This window comes from Lepisosteus platostomus, unplaced genomic scaffold (assembly GCF_059453375.1).
Source record: "Lepisosteus platostomus isolate fLepPlt1 unplaced genomic scaffold, fLepPlt1.hap1 Scaffold_84_H1, whole genome shotgun sequence".
Classification (NCBI taxonomy): domain Eukaryota; kingdom Metazoa; phylum Chordata; class Actinopteri; order Semionotiformes; family Lepisosteidae; genus Lepisosteus; species Lepisosteus platostomus.
Window position 1 is genome coordinate 222,868 of NW_028291696.1, and position 26,858 is coordinate 249,725.

Here is a 26,858-nt window from a genome sequence, read left to right on the forward strand (position 1 = left end):
AAAATGATTGTGATGCACACTGATGCAAAAGCGATGAAAATGGCTGACATTAGAAGGTTGGCTCAAAAAGCCTGGGGAGCTGAAGTCTCTGCTTCCTCAGAGCGAAAACCTGCTAAAACGGCCGTGTTCGCCACTAAAGCCAGCAGGGTTGACGACTCGCCTCAGCTCGAGGCAGCTGAGGTTCCTGAGCTCGCTAAGCCCCGGCGCAAAATAGGCAGGCAGGACCGCACTAAGCGTCAGAGCCACCGTGAGCGCTACGGGGAAGGCAAGGGCTCAGGCAGAGTCTATCATAAGACTGGACGAAGGGAGTCGACTGCAGCCCGCCTGGCCAGGCTTGAACAAGCCCTGCCTGAGAGATCAGGACAGGGTAAACCTTCCGCACCGAATGCCGGAAGTGTGAATGAGCTTAGGGGGACCACGCCCCTTCTCACTGGAGGAGGCGGGGATCCGTCCCAAGCCCCTCCCTCAGTCTATCTGATTGGGTGGGAGGGTTCCTGCCTGGAAGAAGGCTGTGACTCTGAGTTGGGCGCTGACCCCGCCCCTGAAGTCAAAGAAGAGGCAGGCTTCCAACAATTCTTAGGGAATCTCAGCCAGAAAGGCAAAGCAAGGCGTATTTATATCAAGGTTTCTCTTGAAAACGTCTTAGATAGAGAAGCACTGATTGACACTGGGGCTGAAATTAGTTTGATGTCAGCCGATCTACTCAGCGAGCTCAAACGAGTAGCGAAAGGAAAAGGCATCAGACTTAAGGTAGAACCGTGTAAGATAGATATTTCCAGCTATACCCAGGATCATGCCAGGATCACACACCGAGTGTGGGTGGCACTTAGCTTCGGGCCAATGAACGTGGTGCATCCTGTTTACATCTCTAGGTTTAAAACAGAGCCACTACTCATTGGCCAAGACCTGCTTGACAGGCTGGAGCCTCTGGTGGACTGCCAGCGTGGAAAATTGTGGGCTCAGGTCAAAAACCCTAAGCCTGTTGCACAGCAAAAAGGGGGATTCAGTGGTTATGCTGTGATCACACAGTGCCCACTGAACACTATAGCTGAGTTGGAGGTTCCTCCTGGTTCCTCTGGACGAGAATAAATGTCTCTTCTTGCTTTCCAAAACTACAGGGAAGTCCTGCCCAGGCCAGCACTCCCACGGTCTCCCAACTACAGGAGCAGTGCTCCAAGCAGCTGCTTGACCCGCCAGGTAAAGCACACCCCCTTTTCATCCCTGAAGAAGAGTGGATCTCCCTGTCCGGTAATGAATGGGAGTCCTTTCTGTGCACCCTGGTACCTCAGGGGGTCCAGGAATACCACCCCATGGTGGTGGGAGGGGGTCCAGGTGGCAGAAGTGCAGGTTGATGATGTAATTCTTAGCCTCAGCTCTGAGAAGTCCATAATCAGTGAAGGTCTGTTCGAGGACCTGTCGCCAAGCTGTCAAGTGACCCTGGTGACGCAGTCACAGGTTCTGTGGTGGGCACCCCCATCTCATAGGTCCATTTGGAGCAAAGGAAGCTGTGTAGCTTCCATCTCCATCGGAAAAAGGAAGTTTGCTCACTACTTCCTATTGGAAGTACCTATTGGTTCGACTGGGCGCCCAGCTGGACACAGTAAACAGTGTGCTGTGGACACGGGTGGACCCAGATGCCCACTCTCTAAGCGGTGACCCCGAGAACATTCGGTCAGGTCAGACGATTCCTCAGGCCTGCCAGGTAGTAAACGAATCGGACCTGATCGTTCCTGCGTCAACAGCAGGGTTTCCAGTACGCCTTGTCCTAAAGAAGGGACAGAGAATGGACGCTGAGATGGTTTTCTTCCAACCATCAGCTCAGTTTATCAGACTGAACCTAGCAGTCTGTTGTACCCCCAGACTGGAACGGAATGGCCGAGCCACCTGCCTGTTGGTGCAGAACATAGCAAAACAAGATGTCAAAATCCCTGCTCGCACTGACATGGGACTGGTAATTGACAATGGTTTCTATGATTTCGAACTAGCCATCCCAGTACTGGGGCAGCTCCCTGGTCCCTTGGCCAGGGAGGGGGGAACCGAGCAGGTGTACTACACCTACCCCCGGCGGATGATTGCAATTATGCCAATAGAGGGATTCTGCAACCAGGAGGTGTGCAGGGTGGACCTTAGCGATAAGGATGAGATGGTTGTGTACACAGTACACGCAGGTGTTCCGATGGACCACTCAGCCGAGAGTACGACCCGGGATACCGCCATGCCGTCAAAAGCGGGGTTCCTAGAGCAGGTACAGGAACAGGTTGGCAAGGCAGATGCCCTGGAAACGGAAAGCCAGCGTCAGCAGCTGCGTCAGAATTTCCAGGATTTCCGGGAAGTGTTTGCACGGGACGCCTATGACTGCGGGGTGACGGATTTGAACACAGTGCGCATTCCAACGGCCCCTGGCGCCCGCCCAACCTATGTCAGGCAGTATCGCATTCCCCTCACGGCATACGAGTCCATAAAGCAGACGTTGGATGCTCTACTAGAGCGTCAGATCATAAGGGAGTGTAACTCCACTTATAACTCCCCACTGTGGCCGGTGCTGAAACCCAATGGTAAATGGCGTCTGACCATTGACTACCGGCAGCTGAATAAACAGGTTCCTTTGTCACGATGGCCAATGATCTACCTAGATCAGGAGTTATCCAAGGTGACAACAGCGAAATATTTCACCACAGTGGATGTGGCCAATGGGTTCTGGACCCTTAAGGTAGAACCAACAGACCAGTACAAACTGGCCTTTTCCTTTGGAAACAGGCAGTTCACCTGGAATCGATGCCCCTTTGGGTATTCCAACTCCCCAGCGGAGTTCAACATATTTCTGCACAAAGCCATGAGTGATGCAGCCGCCAGGGGCAACCTGGTCTATGTGGACGATATTCTGATGAGGAGTCAGACCTGGGAAGAACACATGGCCGAGATCAGGCATGTGTTGACCCAGCTCTCCTGTGCAGGGGCCAAACTGTCCCTGGCTAAGGGACAGTGGTGTAGGACCCAAGTGGAGTACGTGGGACTGTTGGTTGGAGCCCAAGGCATACAGCCACAGTCCAGCAGAGTCCAAGCTATCCAGAATATGAAGTCGCCCACTAACCTGTCTGAACTGCGCAGCTTTCTGGGAGTATGTAATTATTCCCAGCAGTTCATTGAGGATTACGCTGAAATAGCAAGGCCCCTCCACAAGCTGTTGCAGAAAGACGTGCCCTTTGAGTGGGGGCCTTCCCCAGAACAGGCTGTGATGGAGCTGAAGCGCAGACTCGGTAGTGCGCCGAGCTTGGCCTACCCTGACAAAAATAAGGTCTTCTACCTTGAAGCAGGGTTCTCAGAGCACTGCCTTGGGGCTGCTCTGAGTCAGGAATATAACCAAGAGTGAAGGGTGGTGGCATATGCCAGTCGAGCCCTGAGCCCAGTGGAGCAAAAGTTCTTGGACTGCGAGAAGGCCCTGTTGTCTACGGTCTGGTCGGTAGAACACTTCCGTAGTTATGTTGGGGGACAAAAGATCATCATCGAAACCTGCCACCAACCTGTGACATTCCTGCATAGCCAGAGACTGAAAGCGGGCAGGGTGTCAAATAGCAGGATTGTGGCATGAATGATGGCCCTACAAGGCTATGAGATAGAGGTACGTTATGCACAGAGCAAGAAAATGTACCTGGGACAGGGCCTGGCTTTGGGCCAAGTGTGTCATGGCTGTGACACTGACATGGAAGCTCCAGAAACAATTCCCGCTGCTGAGCTACCGAACAATCATCGGTACTACGATGAGAACGTGGGCCAGGGCTTACCCATGGCCTATGTTGACGGTTGCTCTTTTCGCCACGAACAGCAGGTGCTAGCAGGGGTAGGAGTAGTCTGGCAAGACAATACTCCCTGTGGGCCGACCCGCTATAAGCTAGGACCAAAGACTAGTCAGTATGCGGAAGTAGCTGGGGTGCTGATCACCCTCCAGCAGGCCCTGACACATGGCCTTAAACAGTTTGTCATCTGTAGTGACTCGAACTACGCCCGACATAGCTTCGTGTCTCACGTTCCGTATTGGAAGGGTAACGGCATGAAAAATGCCCGGGGCAAGGAAGTAAAGAACAAAGAGTTGTTCCTGGCCAGTGACAAGCTCACGACCGAGGCTGGAATGATGGTTTACTGGAGGAAGGTGAAGGGACACTCCCAGGTGAAGGGACCCGACAAAGACGGGAATGATGAGGCCGACCGGTTGGCCAAATCTGGCGCCTTAGAGGGTGAACCCTGGCAGTTCCAGCAGGAATGGCTACCCCCAGAATTCGTGGCTGAGGTCAAGGCGGTTACCCGAAGCAGGGCTAGACAGGATGTCGGAGCTGACCCTCAATCTGTAGTGCTTGGGTCACAGGGTTTTAACACCGATCTTGCGGAAATGCAGAAACAGGACCCAGCAATTGGGCAAATGTATCAGCATATCGCTGACCCAGTGCGTCAACCTCTTTCGGAGCAGGTGCTGAGCCAGTCTCTGGAGCTGAAGGAGCTGGCAGAGGTGAAAGACAACCTAAAAATTATAAAGGGGTTGTTGGTTTGTGTACCAGTTGCACAAGGTGTCCCAAAGTGGGTAGTTCCCCACTGTCATCGGGGGGTCATGATCCAACACGCTCATGACGAACCCTGTGGGGGTCACCGGGGAATCAAGGCTACATACGACACTATCCAGCAGGTGGCATTCTGGCCTCACATGGGCCAAGACATCGCCGCGTATGTAAAGGGGTGTCTGACGTGTAGCCAGTTCCAACCATCACGGCCCTTGCACCGTGCACCACTCCAGAAAAAGGGCATGACATTCACCTGGTCCAATCTTCAAATGGATTGGGTGGGGCCACTGGTGAGGTCATCCAGAGGGAACAAATATTTCCTCACTGTTACGTGTGCATTCACAAAATGGATTGAGTGCCTCTCAGCACCCAACGACACGGCAGAGACAACTGCAGTGCTGTTGGTGAACCATGTGTTCAGTCGATGGGGATTCCCCCTGACCGTGGTCTCAGATCGGGGAACCCATTTCACAGCTACAGTAATGGCAACCCTGTGGAATATGCTTGGGGTCAAGACCCAGTTGCATATCTCCTACCACCCTCAATCCTCGGGCCAGGCAGAAAGGGCAAACCGAACGGTGGTTAGTATGCTCAAAAAGTTTGTCTCCAACAGCAGTAGGGACTGAGACATTAAGCTGCCCCTGGTTCTGATGGCCATCCGAGGTAAGCCCCATTGCTCTACGGGGGTCCCACCTTTTGAGATGATGACAGGTCGGAAGATGACTCTTCCCCTACACTGTCTTTATGGGGTGGAGGACCTGAGCACGACGGGGGCTGCTACGGCCCATCAGTATGTGTCAGACCTGCGAGCACATCTGCAGGCAACCTTTGCTTTTGCCCAGAACAATCTGGGAAGGAGTGCAGAGGGTAGGAAAGCATACTATGACCGAAAGGCAGTTAACCAGGAACTCCAAGTAGGAGACAAGGTCCTGTACTTCCAATTTGCCAAACCCACAGGGGTGGCCCGGAAGTTCTTACCCAGTTGGACAGGACCCCACGAGATTGTCGATAAGGTAGGTATCACCGGTAGCTTATCGAATTCAGATTGAGAAGGGAAGGCAATCTCTGGTCTACAAGTGGGTGCATCGCAACCACCTCCGGTTGTATCGCCCACCTCAAATGGCGCCGGAGAACACAGAATAGGGTTAAACGTCCAAACCCGATCAAAGAGGGGGGTGCCCCTTTGTAGCTGCAGGTAGTTAGGTACTGTACTGTAGGTCCTGCTAGGAAAATATATTCAAAATTATAGTGGAACTGTACCATGTGCCTCATCTATGTTCCAGAATGGGAATCCTAAAACTGCCAGGGCTGGTCCTGACAGTACTGTGGATCGCCTCGACACAGCCCCTTGAAGTTGTGGAACCTGGTCCTCCTACCGGCATAGTCCTGCAGGAAACCATAGTCCTCTCCATGGAAATCTTTATGGTACAATCTTTTTTTTTTCTTATAAAATATACTTTATTCCGAAAAAAAACACATCTCAAAGGGAAACGTCTCACACGATAACACTCCACAAAATTAAAACATCGGCGGAACGGCGGTGATTGTCCGTTATCAATCCTTGCAAGGGTGGGCGGATTTGCGCTATTATGAGAGTCCCTCCAAACCCTACCGCTTGCTGTAAACCATTAATCCCTGTACAGGGTCCATAGGCCTTTCCAGTGCTCCTTTGCCGTGGGGAAACCCCATTTAGCAACGTCGCGCTTCATCCTCCTCCTGAGGTCCGCCAGGATCCTCTCTTCCAGCTCCCTCGCTCCCCACTTGTTGTTGTGCCGGATGAGATTGTTTCTCGCGTCCCACAGGCCTTTCTTTGTGAGGGACAGCAGCAGCCACATCAGGAACTGCGTCCCCCTGTCCAGTCCGGTAGGTGCCAGCCCCAGCAGAATGTACTGGTAGCTGAGCACCGCATTCGTTTCCAGGAGTTGCATTATGTTGTCCATTCTGCCCCACACCGCCTTGGCGAAGGGGCAGCTCCTTCACTTTATTAAGATACTGAAGAAAGATGTGGAGACGGGGGTTTGAATTTAATCCTTTCTGTAGGGGGTTTAGACTTTCAAGTCACAAACTGGGGTTTATGGCAGGAAAGGGGGGTTAACTGATAAGGATTGCAGATGCAAGCTAGGAACCCCCCTGGGTGTAATGTTAAACTGACCATTTGTCCAGAACATCGTAAACTGGCCAAATACCATGAACCCCCCTCTTTACCATCAGACCGAGTGACGTCAGAAACGGAGAAGAAAACACTATATAACCCAAAAGTTTGTAACAGTACGGGGATCAATACTTCGGTTTTGTTGTTTCTTGCGGGAAACAAGACTTTGGCTTTATTGTTCCTTGCATGCAATAAACTCATCTGTTTTACTTCATCTCGGGATCAAGAACCTTATTTCTTCTGTTACAACAAATTTGGCGTAGTCGGCGGATGCTCCAGAAGGCGCAGAACTTCCCATCGGCAGGAGAGATGGTCAGCGCGCACATAACTAAGAGGTAAGGACTCCTCTTTTATTTAAAAGTCCCGACTCTCTCTGACCGATTGGGAAATCTCTGCTCCCTGCGAGAATCGCCCGAGATGACGGAGTAAACGTGAGTTTCTGAATTCCTCTGGCCCGGGGAAGACACCGGTGTATGTAATGGGTTGTTTGCTGTAAGCCCAGAATTTGGTCTGGCAGGGGTTCCGCGGTATTGTGTACAGGCGTTCGAAGCTGGTTTATGCCTTAATTGCGCGTGGAGTTTTTGAACGGGTTTTGGACCCTTACCGTGAAGTTCAGGACTGGTGTGGGCCTTAATTGCGCCCGGAGTTCTGAAGGTCAGAACTGGTTTGGGCCTTAATTGCGCCCGGAGTTCTGAGGCTCAGGATCGGTGTGGGCCTTAATTGCCAGATTAAGGCCTTAAATGGCCTTAATCAGCCATGCACTCTGGTTTCTTTTCATCTCGTACAAATCTTTCGCCTTTTACTAAAGATTTCCGTGGAGAGGAGCATGAATGAGTTCCATGCAATTTTTGTGCTTCCCTGCCTTCGGGTGGGTCGCAGCTGGGTTGGTCAAAGAGAGAAAACAAGCACGTTCGCAATCGCTCTTGTAATGGTGATTGTGGTCGTCTGCTCCGCGAGTCCTCGGTCTCCGGCCGTCTGATTGGCGTGCTTTTCTTTGGGGGGCGGGAAGTGTCCGGCCGCAGGGGATCTTGGGACCTTGCCTGCATAGCGGCTTCCCAGAGTGCGTCGTTTCCGGCACAGTGTGGCCGGGTGTTTTCCGAGTTATCGCACGGATTGGGCACGCTCGCAAGCCGTGAGCCGCAGGCGATGAGCCCGGAGCTGAACGGGCCCCACTGGCTCGTTTGTAAGGCCAGGTGTATTGCCAACCACGACCGGCAGGGCAGAGGCCTTGAAGGCGGCCTGGGCTTGCGTGATCGGATCAACTAAATGCTGTGGTGTTACTTTTTGTCAATGAAAAAATAAACTCTTTTCGTTTACAAAGACGGTTACAAAGAATGTGGACCAGGGTAATACTTTGAGCTTACAGCTTGTCCAAGGTCATTCATTATTAATACTCTTAGTAATATCTTCAGTAAAGACTTTGATGCATAAAATATTCCTGCATATTTAAAATATTTATGATAAAGGTGGTAGGTTGTGTACTTTTGTCCAACAGAACAATCTTGCTTTTATAAAATATACCGCCTTTTTAATGTTTAATGATTAACATGCTGTAATACACTGTTTAAATTTAAAAGTCTAAAGAGTATACACCTTAAATTCTTAATTGAATAAAGATTGTCCCTCAGCAGTGATCAGGATTCAAAACTGACGTTTTCTGGTGACAGCTCAAATGCTGTACAGGAGAGGTTAACCTTTATTAGCTCCACCTGGCGATTTTACAAGGTGATTCCGGATACTATTAACATAATCTAATTTGCGTCCGGTATGATGCGGTATACTGCGACACTCCCACCGTGTTATACCGCAGCATACCCCGCTTGTTTTGAATGGCTGCATATGTATATAGACTCTATATATACATTTGGTGCATGCCACAATTTTGGATGGTGGTGGAGGAATAGGGATTTTCTCAACACGGCAGGGACTCCAGTTAAGAATGCTGGGTTTATCTCTGAACTATTAGAAGCTTTGCAGCTACTGACTGAAGTAGCTGTGGTAATGTGTAAATCACATAATAAAGAAATGTTTCCAGTAACTCGAGGGAACAACTTTGCAGATGCAACTGTCAGGTGAGCAATACTTGTAGAACAGTAGTCTGAGACCTCTGTGAAGCAGAGAAATGGACATGGTTAGAAAAGATTATGGGGCTGCAGGATGATGGGGTGTGGAGCTGACAGCACACCAGACGCCCTGCATGCCCTCACAGCCTAATGCCCTTTATAGCCCGACAAATGCACTCTGTTGGACACCCAGGTGGGAGTCAAATGGTGTGCCGGTTACCCAAAACTGGGTGAGAACTGGGTTTGAAGCAGTAACCACTTATGTGGTATCTAATGTGGATGTAATGTTTATCAAAGGAACTCAACTACAGTTCAGGTGCGGGTGCAACAGCTCAAAAGGCCTGCTCCTGAGGAACCTTTCAAACCTGGGAAATTGAAAATTGTAAAGGGAAACCTGGGCTCTTATAATCTGTTTTCCCGGTGGGTTGCTGCCACTGCCTCTGTGTCTACCAAACACTTGATAACAGAGATAAGCCCTCGGTGGGCACTGCCCTGCCCCTTGTATTATGATCAAGGAACACACTTCACAGGGAAGGTGTGTCAGGCTGTGGCTGCATTGTTCGGAGTGAGATGGACTGAGATCACCCTCAGTCTGCTGGAACAGTGGAATGAAGGAACAGATCTCTGAAAGATCGACTAGACATCAGACTGAAGGAACACCATGGGATGCGGGCTGGATCAAACAGAACTGTGTAACAGCCTGTTTGATATCATCACGGGCCAATCAATGAAACTTCCTGGGGGGACGAATTTAGCTGGACGAATGGATTGTTGAATTTGCTAATTCTCTATTGTAGTATTGTAGGTTGCTAGGACTTAGCAAAGCACTATGATGAAGAAAAATATATATCATAATTATAATCCAGACGATTGGGGCATTGGTGCATGGCTACAGTCTGTGCTAGGAACATTGAGAGGGTCTCTGGTTCAATACATATTTGTGGGTCTGGTATTATTCGTTATGATCATATCGTTAATATCCTGTTTGAAAAACATGTGGACTAAAGCTGCTGCTTCTGTGCTAATTGTACGCCCTGAAGGGATCATGAAGGTCAAAAAATGATTTCATGGGAAAGGTTCTCTTATCTAGTGGCAGAACCTGATGGGTAGAACAATATAGCTTTAAGGGGGGTTACCCTTGGGAGTGATTCCCCTAGATGCAAATGATTATTGTGGTTTGTTTGTTCATAATAAGATGTTTTGCAGGAACGGAACAAAGAGAAATTTTACAACTTCAGCTAGAATTGTTCTGCAAAACGTCACAGCTGAGGCAGGGGAACAATGTGTAGATTTTTCTAAGAGTTATTACCCAGTTGTTGACCAATCTGTTGACCAATGTTGACCAAAAAAGCCTAAGATTATGCTGGGCTCCAGCCCACAGGGATTTACCTGTGCTGTAAGAACTAATGAGTGAATAAGGAGACTGGATTCTGGTGAAAGACTTCAGGAAAAAGAAATGGTGTTCACTCAGGTGGAGGGGGCTGTACCAGGTGCTGCTGACCACTGCCACTGCTGTGAAGGTCACAGAAATGGTGCCCTGGATTCATGCTTCCCACTGTAAAAAGGTCACAAACGAACTGAGCAAAGCGCAGGAGTGATGTCTCCACAAGGACAGATGGGGATAACCTGCTTGGGACTGATGTGCACAGCCCTTTTCCTTTTTATGTAGAAGCCTGTCACCACCCCAAAAGAGGAAGAATCTAAACACGAAGCCTCTTTGTATACAAACTGGCTGAATGAAACTGATAATGAGGGGGATATGAGTAATTTGTGGTATAAATTTATAAATCATACTGTAAAGTTAAAGAAATGTAATGCATCTTGTTATATATGTGCTTTAATGCCTCATTCTACAGCCTCACCCATGCGACTTTTTATGAAATGTACTCTTTTATTAATATCACGTTAGAAGGCTTAGACGCTATCAAACAAGAATTAAGGGGAGTTAGATTAATGGCACTTCAGAACAGGTTCGTGCTGGACCTTCAAAATGCAGCATCTGGAGGAGTCTATGCTTTAGTAGGAGACTCCTGTTGTACATATATTCCAGCTAATGACTATGATTACGGAAATCTTACGCTCGCTATTCAGCATTTGAAAGAACTAAAAGACAAGGTGAATAAAGAGAGAGGCATAAAAGATACACCGGCTTTTCTCTCCTGGTTAGAATCACTGTTTGGGCCAGGGGGAATGTTTTTCTTTTAAGTTACTAACACCGATTATAGGGGCTGTGATACTTGTCTTCCTGTTTTTATGTTGCTGTATGACATGTATTATTCCAATGCTTCGAAATATGGAAATATGGTACCTAGGGGGATAAACTGTTCATCCTTCCAGTCTGGAGAATTGGCAGCTGTCTGACGTCAGTAAGTGATCCTTAAAAAATTAATAGTTCCATGACAGTGTGCATCACCAGAAAATCAATTTCAATGCATTAAAACTCTTGTTATCCTTCTGATCATTGAAGTGTCATTGCCCCAGCACTGTATACTCTTACTTTTGACGCCTGTCTGAAGTTGGATCCATTTCTAAGAATGGTGACTCACATATCCTCATGCTCAACTTTGGCTCAACCACACAAACTATGAAGTTAATCATCTGCTTTTGCTCCAAGATTTATGTTACTAGGCTCTCTCCTGGGGATCCTCGTGTTCAAACATTGCCCTTATTGTGGATGATCCATGACAGAATTCAGGGAATTCAGAATTCTGATACCTCAGCTCAGATTCTGACTGGGCAGACTGTCATTGCCTGGTGTGAATGTGTGCATATCTGTTTTTGTGCATGTTCTGTGGCCTGTTGTACAGTACATCACAAATGAAAGGGAAATGGAAAACTAAAATAAGACTCAAGTGTTTTATCTTTCATTAACAGTGTTTCATTAGTATCTGTGCTAGATCCTGTCATCCACTGCTTACCACGACAGGCTCTAGCACAGGATAGCAGCTAATACATTTAACAATCTCACTGCACAATGTTGTATATTCAAGGGCTGATCTTCTGTACTTTTTCTTTCACTTTTCATTTCCTAGAAACTCAGTCCTGCCAGGAATAATCTGAGAACAAAATCAATCTGAGTGAAAATCTAAGCAGAGGAAGATTGTTTTACAGAGTCAACAAGGTCTAATTCAAGGTCAAAAAATGATTTCATGGGAAAGGTTCTCTTATCTAGTGGCAGAACCTGATGGGTAGAACAATATAGCTTTAAGGGGGGTTACCCTTGGGAGTGATTCCCCTAGATGCAAATGATTATTGTGGTTTGTTTGTTCATAATAAGATGTTTTGCAGGAACGGAACAAAGAGAAATTTTACAACTTCAGCTAGAATTGTTCTGCAAAACGTCACAGCTGAGGCAGGGGAACAATGTGTAGATTTTTCTAAGAGTTATTACCCAGTTGTTGACCAATCTGTTGACCAATGTTGACCAAAAAAGCCTAAGATTATGCTGGGCTCCAGCCCACAGGGATTTACCTGTGCTGTAAGAACTAATGAGTGAATAAGGAGACTGGATTCTGGTGAAAGACTTCAGGAAAAAGAAATGGTGTTCACTCAGGTGGAGGGGGCTGTACCAGGTGCTGCTGACCACTGCCACTGCTGTGAAGGTCACAGAAATGGTGCCCTGGATTCATGCTTCCCACTGTAAAAAGGTCACAAACGAACTGAGCAAAGTGCAGGAGTGATGTCTCCACAAGGACAGATGGGGATAACCTGCTTGGGACTGATGTGCACAGCCCTTTTCCTTTTTATGTAGAAGCCTGTCACCACCCCAAAAGAGGAAGAATCTAAACACGAAGCCTCTTTGTATACAAACTGGCTGAATGAAACTGATAATGAGGGGGATATGAGTAATTTGTGGTATAAATTTATAAATCATACTGTAAAGTTAAAGAAATGTAATGCATCTTGTTATATATGTGCTTTAATGCCTCATTCTACAGCCTCACCCATGCGACTTTTTATGAAATGTACTCTTTTATTAATATCACGTTAGAAGGCTTAGACGCTATCAAACAAGAATTAAGGGGAGTTAGATTAATGGCACTTCAGAACAGGTTCGTGCTGGACCTTCAAAATGCAGCATCTGGAGGAGTCTATGCTTTAGTAGGAGACTCCTGTTGTACATATATTCCAGCTAATGACTATGATTACGGAAATCTTACGCTCGCTATTCAGCATTTGAAAGAACTAAAAGACAAGGTGAATAAAGAGAGAGGCATAAAAGATACACCGGCTTTTCTCTCCTGGTTAGAATCACTGTTTGGGCCAGGGGGAATGTTTTTCTTTTAAGTTACTAACACCGATTATAGGGGCTGTGATACTTGTCTTCCTGTTTTTATGTTGCTGTATGACATGTATTATTCCAATGCTTCGAAATATGGAAATATGGTACCTAGGGGGATAAACTGTTCATCCTTCCAGTCTGGAGAATTGGCAGCTGTCTGACGTCAGTAAGTGATCCTTAAAAAATTAATAGTTCCATGACAGTGTGCATCACCAGAAAATCAATTTCAATGCATTAAAACTCTTGTTATCCTTCTGATCATTGAAGTGTCATTGCCCCAGCACTGTATACTCTTACTTTTGACGCCTGTCTGAAGTTGGATCCATTTCTAAGAATGGTGACTCACATATCCTCATGCTCAACTTTGGCTCAACCACACAAACTATGAAGTTAATCATCTGCTTTTGCTCCAAGATTTATGTTACTAGGCTCTCTCCTGGGGATCCTCGTGTTCAAACATTGCCCTTATTGTGGATGATCCATGACAGAATTCAGGGAATTCAGAATTCTGATACCTCAGCTCAGATTCTGACTGGGCAGACTGTCATTGCCTGGTGTGAATGTGTGCATATCTGTTTTTGTGCATGTTCTGTGGCCTGTTGTACAGTACATCACAAATGAAAGGGAAATGGAAAACTAAAATAAGACTCAAGTGTTTTATCTTTCATTAACAGTGTTTCATTAGTATCTGTGCTAGATCCTGTCATCCACTGCTTACCACGACAGGCTCTAGCACAGGATAGCAGCTAATACATTTAACAATCTCACTGCACAATGTTGTATATTCAAGGGCTGATCTTCTGTACTTTTTCTTTCACTTTTCATTTCCTAGAAACTCAGTCCTGCCAGGAATAATCTGAGAACAAAATCAATCTGAGTGAAAATCTAAGCAGAGGAAGATTGTTTTACAGAGTCAACAAGGTCTAATTCAAGGTCATCAGCACTAACAACATTCTCTCTGGAGACAGGCGATAAGAAAATTGAAAGTGTGTATTGTTACACAACAGCAGAGACTATGAGTTATGCTATCATGAGAGTGGTGATGGATTTTTTTCATTGCTTAGTTTTACAGGTTCTGTACATTTGAACATTCAAAGTGACTAAAGTAAAGGAGTTTTCCCTTTTTACCACATAATTCCCAAAGATCAACACTAATAGAAAGCCTAATTCCAGCCAAGATTCAATTACTGTCTCTCAGGCATCCCAGCAGTGGATTTCATGACTTCAGACAGCCATCTTTATCAGTGGAGAACTCAATGCTCTGAGGTTTACTGGCAGAGTCTCACACTGGGTAATACGTTGGTAAATAATGTCCTATGGAATTCTACTATTGATAAATTCTACTATGGAACTGCGATGTGTCCTGAAAAAATCTTCTATGATAGTGGTACAGTCCATCACACCCCACCTACAGCCTTTAAAAGAGAAAAAAACAAATTCTGATATTATGGTGGAAAAAGAGCCCTGGAATCTTTGTAGAAGGACAAAAGACGGAAAGAACGGGCAGTGTAACCATGGCGAAGAGAAGGGAAATATTGGAGAGAGCTTTTTTCATACACTTTTTATCATTGTTTTTCCAGCCCAACAATGATCAACAAATATGGGCAGGCGTCCTGTGCCAAATCCAATCTACCTTTCTTCCAAGCATACAGGAATGTCAGTGAATTAAATATTGACATATGAAAATTCCCAAAAATATGCAATCACACATATGCAGTTTGAGCAAACATAAGACAATACCCAAGTACCACAAACTACCAGGCATCATTAGCAGTTCAGGTGGGGAGCTGTGTCAGCATGCGTAGGCTGCAAAGGAACAAGTAATAGGTCTATTCCATGCTTAAAAGAGAAGAAAGAAAACACAACATTTCAGCCGTGGAGCCCTCACACCTGAAGAAGGCTCCACGGCCGAAACGTTGTGTTTTCTTTCTTCTCTTTTCATCCAGTGTCATTAGCCAGTTCCTGTCAAAATAAAATAGAAATGGATAACATTCTAGAGAGAGTTTGAAATACCAAGGTACAATTTAAACCATATTTCTTCCACTACAACCACAATATTTTGGAGAGATCGCTGAGCCTAACTGTTCTGGCATGCCCGTTAGCCTCCGTCCTGCTTCACCAATGAATGCAACGGGGCACATTCTGAGGGAGATGCGGTCAATCAGGTTGCAGGAAAACCACGCTATGCTTTTTTTTGAGATCCTGAAAAGGACAGAGGGGCCATGTATATGTGTGCAGCTGGATATGTAATTGCAGGTGGCGTTGCAAATTCTGCTGAAGCCCCACTGCCTGGTGTGGACGGTAGCTGTGCATGTTGCAGCAGAATTGTGCATGTGAGATCAAGGGGGCATGTCATGTGTTTGAGCACTTCACTCCCTTCCGGAAGCACGTGATTCCCTGAGTCCCAAAAATTTGTAAGTTCTTTGGATGACCTGTGGACCGATCTTTCACGATGAAGAATTCCTTAAGAAGAATAGATCTCGGCCCACCATCCCAATGCCTCCATCTCAAAACAGCAACCTCCCACTGCCCTTAGTCTGCAAGGCAGTCCTTTCAAGTGCGATGATGACGCCGGGACCTTCGTTGCCTATTGTACGAGCTGAACTTTTGTGCTCATCAATTCAACGCTCTTTCCATCAACTCATCTTGTCTTTGACGCTTCGTGTTTTGTGCTCCTTTGACTATCGGCATATCGGGTGACTGCAAACACTGAAGTTCTTGCTTACGGAGTGTGGAACAGTGTTTTCAAGTGATCGCTGTTCTGTCATGTTGACGCCGAGTGAATCTTTCTTTGGCAACATGGGCAGGCTGACAGCAGCGCGAGCTAAAGTAATGGCAAATTTCTTGACTTATTTCTGAATGTGAATGTTCTTTAGAAAAGGGATGCGGCGTTGCTTCTCCCCCGTGTAAAGGTCACGCATTCCAGACGTGGTTATGAGCGAACAGTTGCCGCAAGTGTTTGAAAAGAGCAAGAGAGGAAGCAGCCCTGCCCCGTGTGAGGATCAAACTCAGGACCTTCAGACGATGAAACTGACGCGCTACCAACTACGCCAACGAGGCCAGCTGCAGTACACAGCCGGAAAGTTTGCCTCATATGGATTTCAGTCGCCCGTTCCCTAATCTTTAGACGCCCTCTGCTGGATGTTGCATTTGCCTTTTGATCTCACCGATACTTTTTTGGTCTGTTTCTGTTGCGAGTCCGTTTTTCAGATCTCACCTAGCACAAGTCTCTCTGGCTGAAGTGGCCTCTCTGCTTCAGCATCGTGCCCTCACTCAGCCATTAAAAACGTCACTCGGACTTCTGACATGCTGACATGAAATGTCAAGAGAGAGTGGCGGAGACGCTTAAGGCAGAGAGAAGATGAAGAGGGGGGGTGGCTGCGAAATGATTGACAGCTGCAATCAGCTTTAGAAGGGGAAGTGTACTACTAGTAGCAGTGTAGAGCTCTCTGTGGTGGAGTTCAAGCGCATGTTCTATGGGCCAGTGGCGTAATGGATAACGCGTCTGACTTCGGATCAGAAGATTGTAGGTTTGAGTCCTACCTGGCTTGCGAGGCTTTTAAACCTCTCAGGTTCCTCGGTAACAGGTTGCCGTCATGTATATGAACTATAGAAAAGCATTTGCCACAACCCGTAAATTAGCACGCAAGTGTGGGCTAGTGAACACAGAACTGTATGGAGATCATCTCCAGTTCCGAGCTCAATTGCAATGAAAAAACATGCAGAACAGAACTGGAGAGCAGCTGAATTTGTGCTCAGTAGGGTGGGGAGGACTCAGCATTCCTATTGTTCTAATTGGCATGAACTGCAGGGGATCTGAATCAGAACATGTCAGTTAGTTCGATCATTGCGTCAATATGTAGGCCACGTTAATACAGAATTATTACTTTGTCTGTCTCGTCTTTGTATATAGCTGAATGTCCCTGACAATTTCATGTTAGTTTTTAAGAACGACATTGGTGCTAATATATACATATATAGCATATAAGGAACACGTAAAAGTTTAGTCCATGCTGAAAAGATAAGAAAACCGCCACAACGTTTCATCTTGGAATAAATCTTTACTTGTTGTTTTGCAGCCTACCCATTCTGACCTAACTCCTCCCTTGAAATTCCCTAACAGATAAGGGTACGTAACGGCTCATGCGATGCTCAGTTGCAATTTGACCCAAAACAAACAAGAACAGCAGCTGAGGGTTTGAGTTTGAACATGCACTGTATTAAAGCAGCTTTTATTTCCATTGATAAATGCTAGATATTCCTACAGAGATTCTCCAGGTGAGTAAGCGATTCCTGTTTCTGTTTCTATTTCTGTTTCATATATATATACAGTATATATATATACATGTTACATGTGTCTCTGCAATAGTACAAATGTGTTATACACTATCAGGGGCTGCTTTTTTGTGCACCTCATCTACAACAAGGGTTTTTTTTTTTCATTTATGTTTGTGGACCTTCACCATTTGAGGAAGTGAGTTAGATAAGAAAGTTACAGGTATGGTGAGCAATGACTGACAAAGGCACGTACTGCGTATTCCTTACAGAAGTGTAAGCAATTTGTTCTAAAAAACACCGGCTTAAGTCCAACATCGTTAGCAATCTTATTACTTAAACAGAATTAACATCAATAAACTGTAAGGTGCTGGTACATGCGAGTAGATTTGATCTTCTATTAAACAAAAATGCAATTACAGCTCTAAATAGGTCAACCTAGACTTCTGTAACAGATCTGTTCAGGTCATCGCTGTTCCTCTGACCTTGTGATTCTTTGGAATTTTAAAAGTGTATTTCGCTTGCCTTTCATGTGGTCTGTGTACAAGTCACTGTGGCGTATGCGGTCCTACACAGCCTTGCTATAGACGTGATGAGCCTCCGCTATGTTGCAATGGAGAACAGGTTCAGTACGGAGCTGCCGAGAAAATTCAGCTGGAAAGCTCGTTGCAGAAAAGCATCGGTATCTGTGTCCAGCGGCAAAGCGTCCTTCGTGGGTGCTGAAGAACCGATTTCACAGGCTGCGGGTCCAGGCGATTTAGAGTGTTAAAGGTCCCAGCGAAAACGAAACGGCGCTGGTCCTTTTACACGCACGCACGCAAACAAATGCAAAGGACGCCGTAGTCGGCAGGATTTGAACCTGCGCGGGGAGACCCCAACGGATTTCAAGTCCGTCACCTTAACCAATCGGGCACGACTACAGCGAACGCCGCGGCCGCTGCCTTCTTGCTACAATCGAACAGGGAGTGCGAGGCGGCGGCGGCAGCTGAGGCAACTTTTTTCAAGTTCGCTCTCCGTTTAAGAAACCTTTTACGCCATACGTGCAAGCACACACACACACACCTCAGAGGACTTAAGGGTGGCTTCAAGTTGGAATGATAAAATCTCCCCGTTCGGACATGAAAACAGAACGTTCTTAGACAGAAAGCAATCAACAACGGAGACATGTGGACGACGATTTTAGTCACTGCACTTTGAATAGCATTTTTACTCCAGTTACAGGAGATGCACCAATGGCCCTTGACCTACGCTCTTACCAATGCCTTGAACATTCAAACAAAACAGCCCTCAAGTCCTGCGGTTTAATATAACGCTGTTACGTGTCGAGGCAGTATTTGACTCTGTCCTACCGTTGAGACACGGGGCGTATATGGAAACGAACACATGCTACGGATCGTCTCTAATCGGTCCCTACAGCTGGAAGGCTCCTTGAAGCGTGCACCCCCATCATTCATCTTTGCGCATCTGTGAAAGGTAGACTCTTGAGCAATGTTTGAGCCAGCTCTAAGGCAACTAGTGCTATTGGACAGACACCTCTGGAAGATCCTAAGAGTCTCTTAACACCACTTCCAGCAGCAAGCTTAATTGTTCGCTGGAGGTCTCCCACCCAGGTACTGACCAGGCAAAGAATCACCAGTACATTGAATGAGGAAGTTAATCCTGAAATCCAATTACATATCTCAAGGTAAGACAAATCCATAAGAACATGTCTTAGTATTACTTCGTTTACATTAGTATGGCACTGAGTTGGAGCTCCTCTTTAAGCTGTGGTTTAGTTTTGCATTCATGTGTTTCTAGAGCAGTGATTTATGGGGGTGGGTGGGTCTTTCACAGAGGCTCAGGACAAATCCCCCGCCTGAAAGTCTAATGTGTGCGTTCAGACAGTCACAGGTCAAGAGCCAGGCAGGAGGACAATGGACAGAAGAGCCAACGAACTAAAAATAAAAGAACAGATACGAAAAAGCCACCATCTTTTTCTTTTTGACATTTTCCGACTTTCATGCAAGCCAGGACAAAGTTGCTCAGAGCTACTTGTGGATTCAAATACTCTATCGAGTGCTTTGATGAGTTTTTGCAATTTGATTGTCGTCCTGTCAGCCTGTTTCTGTTTTTTTTTTTCAATCTAGTGATGGAAAGTATGAGGGAAATGATGGAGCAATCAATAACCGCTCCGGAAAAATGGCAGAAAGAAATGGTCCGTCACTAAGGACATTTGTGAAGCAGAGGAGTGACATCACCACAAAGGCGACACATTCTGCTGATGGTTTTGGTGAATAATGATTGAGGCGCGTTAAGAGAAAGGCAGCTGTGTCAGCATGCGTAGGCTGCAAAGGATCAAGCAAAGGTTTACTCCATGCTGAAAAGAGAAGAAAAGAAGCACAACGTTTCGACTGTGGAGCCTTCTGCGCCATCTTCTTTAGCGGTGATGATGTTTACATTGGAAAAACTGAGACATGCGTCCCTGGGTGGGCTTGAACCCCCAACCTGTCGGTTAACAGCCTAACGCGCTAACCGATTGCGCCACAGAGACTGACGGCCGCTTGTACTCCCTACATTTGCAGGTTTATGGTCAAAGAAAACAATCACTTGCGCTTCTTGCAGCCGGCAATCTTTTTCCACTGACAACCAAGAAATGGATTTCATCTTTCACAAGCTGTATGGATTTCTTCAAAAACAAGTTATTCCAGAAAGGAAATGAATTCTTGCATTAAACTGAACCAAGCTGTACATGTTTGTCTGAAATGAGACATTCGGCACAACAAGACACGGAGAGAGGCACCGCTGGTATTCAGACCCAGGATCGCCTGCTGACTAGGTGGGCACTTTAAGCCACTAGGGAACAGCGCCAGCGGAGCACCGCGCTTTTACAGACACTTGGACACATCTGCGTTCGGTGTGCACTTAACCTGCTCTCTGAGCCCGTTGCCTCCGTCCCATTTAATAGCAGAACTGACGCCAAGGGAAATGATGAGAAATGGCATTTATCGGGCACTTTTCATGTCCAAGGAGCTCAATGCCCTTGACACCTCCCCAAGGCGACAGAGCTGTGCATTCTTTGGCGACACCATTTTTTCTTTTGTTTAATTTCTATACTTATTGATAGAATAAAAACGATATGTCATGTACTGTAAGGGAAATGTCTCTTTTCATGGGGAAAGCTAGCACCAGCAAATGTTGTGTTTAGAAGAAGTGATTTAACATGACACGTGACCTAATTTACCGGAGCAAAAGCTCACCCAGCAAGCCCTGCTTTACTTCTACAGGAGAGAAGTACTGTAGAGTCTGCAAGATGTTCAGCTGGGTAGCTACGTCAGCATGCCTCGGCTGCAAAGGAACAAGTAATAGGTTTATTGCATGCTGAAAAGAGAAGAACGGAAACACAGCGTTTCGACTGTGAGGTCTTCTCACACCTGAAGAAGTCTCACACCTGTAAAAGGCTCCATGGTTTTCTTTCTTCTCTTTTCAACATGGAATACACCTATTGTCTGCAAGATGTGACAATTTCATGGTGTTTTGGAAGAAAACCTTTTTTCTTTGAATTCAAAATCAATCGGAATTTCAGCACGACACATCAACACTTTTTCAATTTTAAGGAGATGATATTTTAAACCTGATAAAAATAGTAGGAAACACAAGTTTCTTGCTGTGAAAATTGCATGCAGAACAGAACTGGAGAGCAGCTGAATTTGTGCTCAGTAGGGTGGGGAGGACTCAGCATTGCTATTGTTCTAATTATTATGAACTGCAGGGGATCTGAATCAGAACATGTCAGTTAGTTTGATCATTGCGTCAATATGTAGGCCACGTTAATATAGAATTATTACTTTGTCTGTCTCTTCTTTGTATATAGCTGAATGTCCCTGACAATTTCATGTTGCCTGCGATGTGTCCCCTCTCCCCACAGCAGTGGCAGATGACCAGCCGTCGTCGCTCCCCCAACATCGTCGCGCTGGGCGTCTCCTCCTCCCCATCTGATTCCCCGTGCGCCCCTCCGTTGGTGCCCACCGGTCTCCTCGAATACGGCAACAGTGTGCTCAGCCAGAGCCAGGGCCTGCTCCAAGGGGACCAGTGCGGCCAGCATCACGTGGCACTGCACCTCAGTCGGCGCCGGGGCCAGGAACGCCTGGAGCGCTATTTCCCGGTGGGCCTCCTCCGGAAGAGTAGGGTAACCCTGGCGGGCTAAGTAGGCCACGTCTGCGGCTGTTACCTTCACTGTTACCTGGATACCTCTTTATCTAGAACTCACTCTTCCCCCTGCCTGTCTGGCTTCTTTTAATCCTTCTGTGCCCGGATTGCAGCGGGTAAGATATTTTTCCAAGAAAAAAAGAGAAATTAAAAAAAGAGAAATTTCACCAGAGCCCCTGCTCATGTCTAATTTTTAGTTTAGAAGGATTCAAGCAGGATTTTGGATGAAAGGCAGCGACCTTAATCAAGCCCAAATCATAATTGAACCCATTCAGAGCCTACATTACATTTTAGTGTTTCATTCTGAGCAGAATGCCCTCACACCTGAAGAAGGCTTGCGTTTTCTTCTCTTTTAAGCATGTGTACAATGCTGTAATACAATTTAAAATAATTAAAAGTTTAAAAAGTATCAACTAAACTCCATTAATATCGAGTGTCTTTTATACAGCTTTTATACAGCTTTTAAGTATAGATTACACTTTTCTAAAATGTATTTAAAAAATAAAAACGATTACTAATCTAATCTTTCCACGTTTGATCCCAAAATCCCAAGAAAAATTAATCTAAACTAGGAGAAAGCTATGCTGAAAGTTTATTAATATACTTAGAAGACAAAGATAACAATTTATGTTGCATTTGTCTGATTGTGAATCAAAAAATACATTTAATTAACTGCTCTCAGTGACAGCTGACAATCCTCCATACACTCAAGTGAAAAATTAGTAATGCCAATGTAAACGTGGTATTTACAATTTGTTGATAATAGAAATGTTAAGTTCTCTAAAGCTTTTTGAGGCAGCAAAAGATTTGAACACCCTATATTGTAATGAGCTGCTGAGCTGAGAATGGGTTATGTTCCTGCTGTCAGAGGGGGTGGAAAGTGCCCGCGGTTATTTAATTAGTATTACAATTCACACTGATTCCCTTGAAAAGGTATGGACATAAGAATATTCGTGCGTGGTCAAAAAATGGCATTAAGCACTTAAAATTAATATGGTTAATAAGAGTAAACTGGAACATGCTGTACAAGATCGGCTAAACTGGGATCTATCGCTTACGCCTGAAATTGGAGCTGCTGTCGCAGTGAATAGCGACTAATAAGTCTGTCTTTCTGTGGGGGGAAGGGAATCTGATCTGATCTGCAAACCTCCAACAGAGCTGTTCAACTGGTTTTTGTCGGGCACATCAAGTGTCAGGTGTAAGCGATAAATATATTTAGCTGAAAAGCTGTACAACGCAAGACATTTCAGTATTCTAGGTTTCGTGAAAAAGCACATTGTGCTGCTGTAATACAGTTTAAAATAATTAAAAGTCTAAACAGTATCAGCTTATGTATGGGTTGTATTTTAAAAAAAGTCAAAAACCGCACTCAAAATGCAATTTAGCGCTTTCTGGCAAGAGGAGACACCCAAATTAATAATGTAACATGCTACTGTTTGTGCATGGATATAGTTATAATGCTATTTCCTTAGACACGTGATTCCATGTTTTATTTTGAATCCCCGGCGGAACCGGGCATCCATAAGAATCAAGTACTGTAACAGGTTTATTCTATGCTGAAAAAAAAAGAAGAAAGAAAACACATTCCATAAGAATCAGCGCCTTTATATAGCGCCTTTAAAGGTGGCTTCTCAAAACGCTTTACAGGATAAAAACAACAATAACAACAACAACAACAACAATATTGTGTTTCATTGCACTTTGACAGATTGTCTTTAAATCAACTGTTGATTTAAAGTTTGACAGTAAATGTTTATATTGTAACGCATACAGCCTCCATTTCTTATTAAAAATGTAGCCTAAGAGGGGGGGTCTGCTCTCACAATCCTCCAGATACTCAAGTGAAAAATTAATAATGCCAATGTAAACATCGTATTTACAATTTGTTGATAATAAAAATGTTAAGTTTTTTAAAGCTTTGTGATAGTTTACCCAGTTTACCCATTGTTATTAAAAATGACTTGGATTCGAACATGTTGTGATATTTAGAAATATAAAAGTCAATTAATTGTCAATTTCCATATTTATGTCTTTATTTAGCGGTTTCATTAGTGACAAAGGCTAAACTTTCTTGGAAAAATGTCTTTGCTGTCTTGCTGATACATTAAGCTTTCTAAACTCAGCCACAAAGTCATGTGACTGATTTTTCGCCCTGTTTCGTTGGTTAAACGCAATGATCACAAGCACCACCATGGTAACTGGGACATGTAGTTTTTAATTCAGATTGAATTATAACTGTACGTACTGTAGCGGCGAGGCTTATTAATAAGACAGAATTAAGTGTTGCTGTGCTTTCCCAAATGAGGCCCCATCTCCCTCTTCATCTCTGTGGTGCAGTCACAGAGAAGCTATTCATGCAGACTGATTTAAAGATGTTTTCTTTTGATAAGGTACAGCTCCCAAATGGGGATGCACTTAGCTAAGCCTGGCTATCATGATCAATGGTCATCCATTGGCGCCTAAAGGTCTGCAAGATTCCAAGAGAGAGCCTCATCCAAGTGGTCTACAACCCCAAGGTCAGCATCACCAGAGCACCGTCGCAAGCTGAACAGCAAAGCCTGGCATAGAGCCAGAGAGCGCGGATTAGACAGCAACAAGCCTGCAACTGCTTCTTTGTGCCCGCAGGAGATCTGAATCCCCAGAGATTGGATGAGTATTCAACTTCACTGCATGACAGCTCGAGAATTCAATTGTTATCCCAACCATTTGATATCAATTTAATTCCTAAGAGTTATGTACTTGTTTTGAGTATCTAGTGTAGAAGTTATAACCAAGTTCATTTACGAAACGGTCTAAATGAATGATATACTGAACGTATGTCCTCTTGATATATGTAACTCTTTGTAACTGACTGAATATATACCTTTTGTATTCTGATAACCCTCTCGATAAGATCTGTTAGGTTTACATGCATATTCTATGTATTAATAAATGTATCCTCATGTATTAGTACCTGTGTGTGTGCGTTGTTTGAGTTATATCGCAAGGTTGGATTCTAAAGCCATTAAAAGAATCATTTTGTGATTTACTGCTACAATGAATAATTGTCCCAGTAAATCCCAAATCCTACAGAACTAGTGCCTTCAGAGAGCACACTACAGATGTTACCTATTTATCGTTGAACAGGATGTATGTGATGTGGCGACTAGGTTCAATTTTGTATCCTCTTTAAAAGATTAAGGACTGGGGTGAGTGTGATTTACCACCCTTTCAGCTAAGAACCCGACGTGCGGACCGTTTAAGCTGCATAGACTCGGTCGTTTAACTCTTCTCCATTAGCAGGGTTAAGGTTAAAGAAAAAAACATTGCTGACTTCTTTTTTTTTTTTGCCAGCCGCGAGCGCAGATTAGCAAGATTTGTATTTCATGTTTTGCAAGTTGCATCCATTTTAAGAAAAACAAGTCGCGTTAAAGACAGGAAATGAATGCTTGCATTTAATTAAGTCTAGCCGTAGGCGGTTGTCCATAATGACCAGTTCTGTTCGAGAAGAACAAAAAAGGCACAGCTGGGATTCAGAGCCAGGGTCTCCTGTTTACTAGGCAGGCGCTTTAAGCAACTAAGCCACGGCGCCCCAGGAGCCCTGTCCTTTTGCAGCCACTTGGAAACACCACTCAGACACATCTGCATTCGGTGTGTGCTCCGCCGGCTCGCTGAGCAAGTTGCCACCTTTACATACAATAGCAACATCAACACCAAGAGAAAGGGTGACAAATGGCTTTTATCTGGAACTTTTCATGTCCAAGGAGCTCAATGTGCTTTCTGTGTACAACAGGGCCACTGATCTCCACACTGGCCACTGAACCACAGCAGTGGCTTGCTGGCTTGACATCTCCCAAGGAAAATGTTGAAATCGCATGTGGAACAGGAAAATGACCCTCGAGTACGAGGGAAAAAAAAGAAAAAGATCATCTGGAGCGCGCCAACCCATGTCCGGACGGCCCACTTTTGTCGACGAGGTGGCCGAGTGGTTAAGGCGATGGACTGCTAATCCATTGTGCTCTGCACGCATGGGTTCAAATCCCATCCCAGCTCCAGCGAAGCCCCTTTGGGTGTTATGTCATCAAAAAGTAGAACAACGAATCTCCCTTTGATCAAAAGCGCAACAGAACTGTTTTCCGTGGAGCAGGTTTCAGACCCGTAGACCTGTTTTATTTGTAGGGCAGGGCACATTCCCAAATGCGAATCTCCTGTTTTAGAAATGCTTTGGGCGGCGTGAAGTGAAAATAAGAAATGGGCTCCAGGTGCACATGGAAGCAATCAAGTGTTTCATCCGAGCTGTTTCAAAGACTGCCCAAGAGCTTTCCTTTCACAGAGGCGCAACGATTAATGATGGGGGTGCACCCTTCAATGCGCCTAACGACTCTAGGGAGTGATTGAGACGATTCGTAGCGTGTGCTCATTTCCCTCTATTCCCCGTGTTGCAGTGGTAGGATGACGTAAATTACTTCTTCGACACGTAATGGCATTATAATCAAGTGCAGGAGCTGAGGGCTTTTGTTTTGTTTCGTTTTCCATGGCGTTCGTAAGCGCGCAAATCAAAGGAAATTCCTGCGTCTAATAGGAATGTAAATGCTTTTGAAAGTGCAGTGTGGTGCAGCTTGTAAAATCCTTGTCCACATTTGTGGTTTGTTGATGTTTTTTCTGTCTGCCAAAGTTGCATTTTGACATCCGGACGGGGAGACTTTAGCATTTGAACGTGAAGCCAGCCTTAAACCCTCTGAGGCGTGTCTGTCTGCCGGCACGTATTTTGTGAAAGGTATTTTGTTTTTTTAACGGAGAGCGACTTTGAAAAAGTTTCCGCAGCCACCTCGCACTCCGTGTTAGATTATAGGAGGAATGCGGCGGCGGCGAGCTCGCTGTAGTCGTGGCCGAGTGGTTAAGGCGATGGACTCGAAATCCGTTGGGGACTCCCTGCGCAGGTTCGAATCCTGCCGACTACGGCGTCTGCCGCATGTCGCCTTGTGCCTGCGCGACAAAGGCGAAGGGCCGCTTCTCCTTTCCTGGTACTATAGAAATGCTAAATCGCTTGGCCCCGCTGCCATGGAAATCAATTCTTCAGATAACCACACATTTTGCGTTCGCACCTCTGGTGCTCTACTTATGCCTTTGAAAACCTAATGAATAAAGCTGAAAGAACCGACATGATATGTAGGTGCTCGTAAAGCACGCAGTAAAGAACTGTTAACAGCAAGGGTTTCAGTGGGTTAACTGAGGAGAAGGCGTGATCGCTAATTGTTGACTTTTTATTTGGTGTTAGAAACACTCTTACTGTGCATGACGTGCAACAAATGTAGCCACAGAAATTGCATCACGCTTTCATGACGTTAGGATTTGTTTGTGCAACATCCGAG

At 45.5% G+C, this 26,858-nt stretch overlaps 4 non-coding genes across 4 annotated transcripts; 3 read left to right on the top strand and 1 right to left on the bottom strand.

Moving 5' to 3' along the window:
• Nucleotides 1-7,460: 7,460 nt before the first annotated feature.
• On the top strand, nucleotides 7,461-7,574 carry LOC148631063 (U5 spliceosomal RNA). Its single transcript, XR_015934911.1, has one exon. It is a non-coding gene; the product is annotated as a U5 spliceosomal RNA (small nuclear RNA).
• Nucleotides 7,575-16,525: 8,951 nt separating this feature from the next.
• On the top strand, nucleotides 16,526-16,598 carry trnar-ucg (transfer RNA arginine (anticodon UCG)). The gene has a single exon. It is a non-coding gene; the product is annotated as a tRNA-Arg (tRNA).
• Nucleotides 16,599-18,160: 1,562 nt separating this feature from the next.
• On the bottom strand, nucleotides 18,161-18,242 carry trnas-uga (transfer RNA serine (anticodon UGA)). Its single transcript has one exon. It is a non-coding gene; the product is annotated as a tRNA-Ser (tRNA).
• Nucleotides 18,243-26,365: 8,123 nt separating this feature from the next.
• Nucleotides 26,366-26,447, top strand: trnas-cga (transfer RNA serine (anticodon CGA)). The gene has a single exon. It is a non-coding gene; the product is annotated as a tRNA-Ser (tRNA).
• The last annotated feature ends 411 nt before the right edge of the window (nucleotides 26,448-26,858 follow it).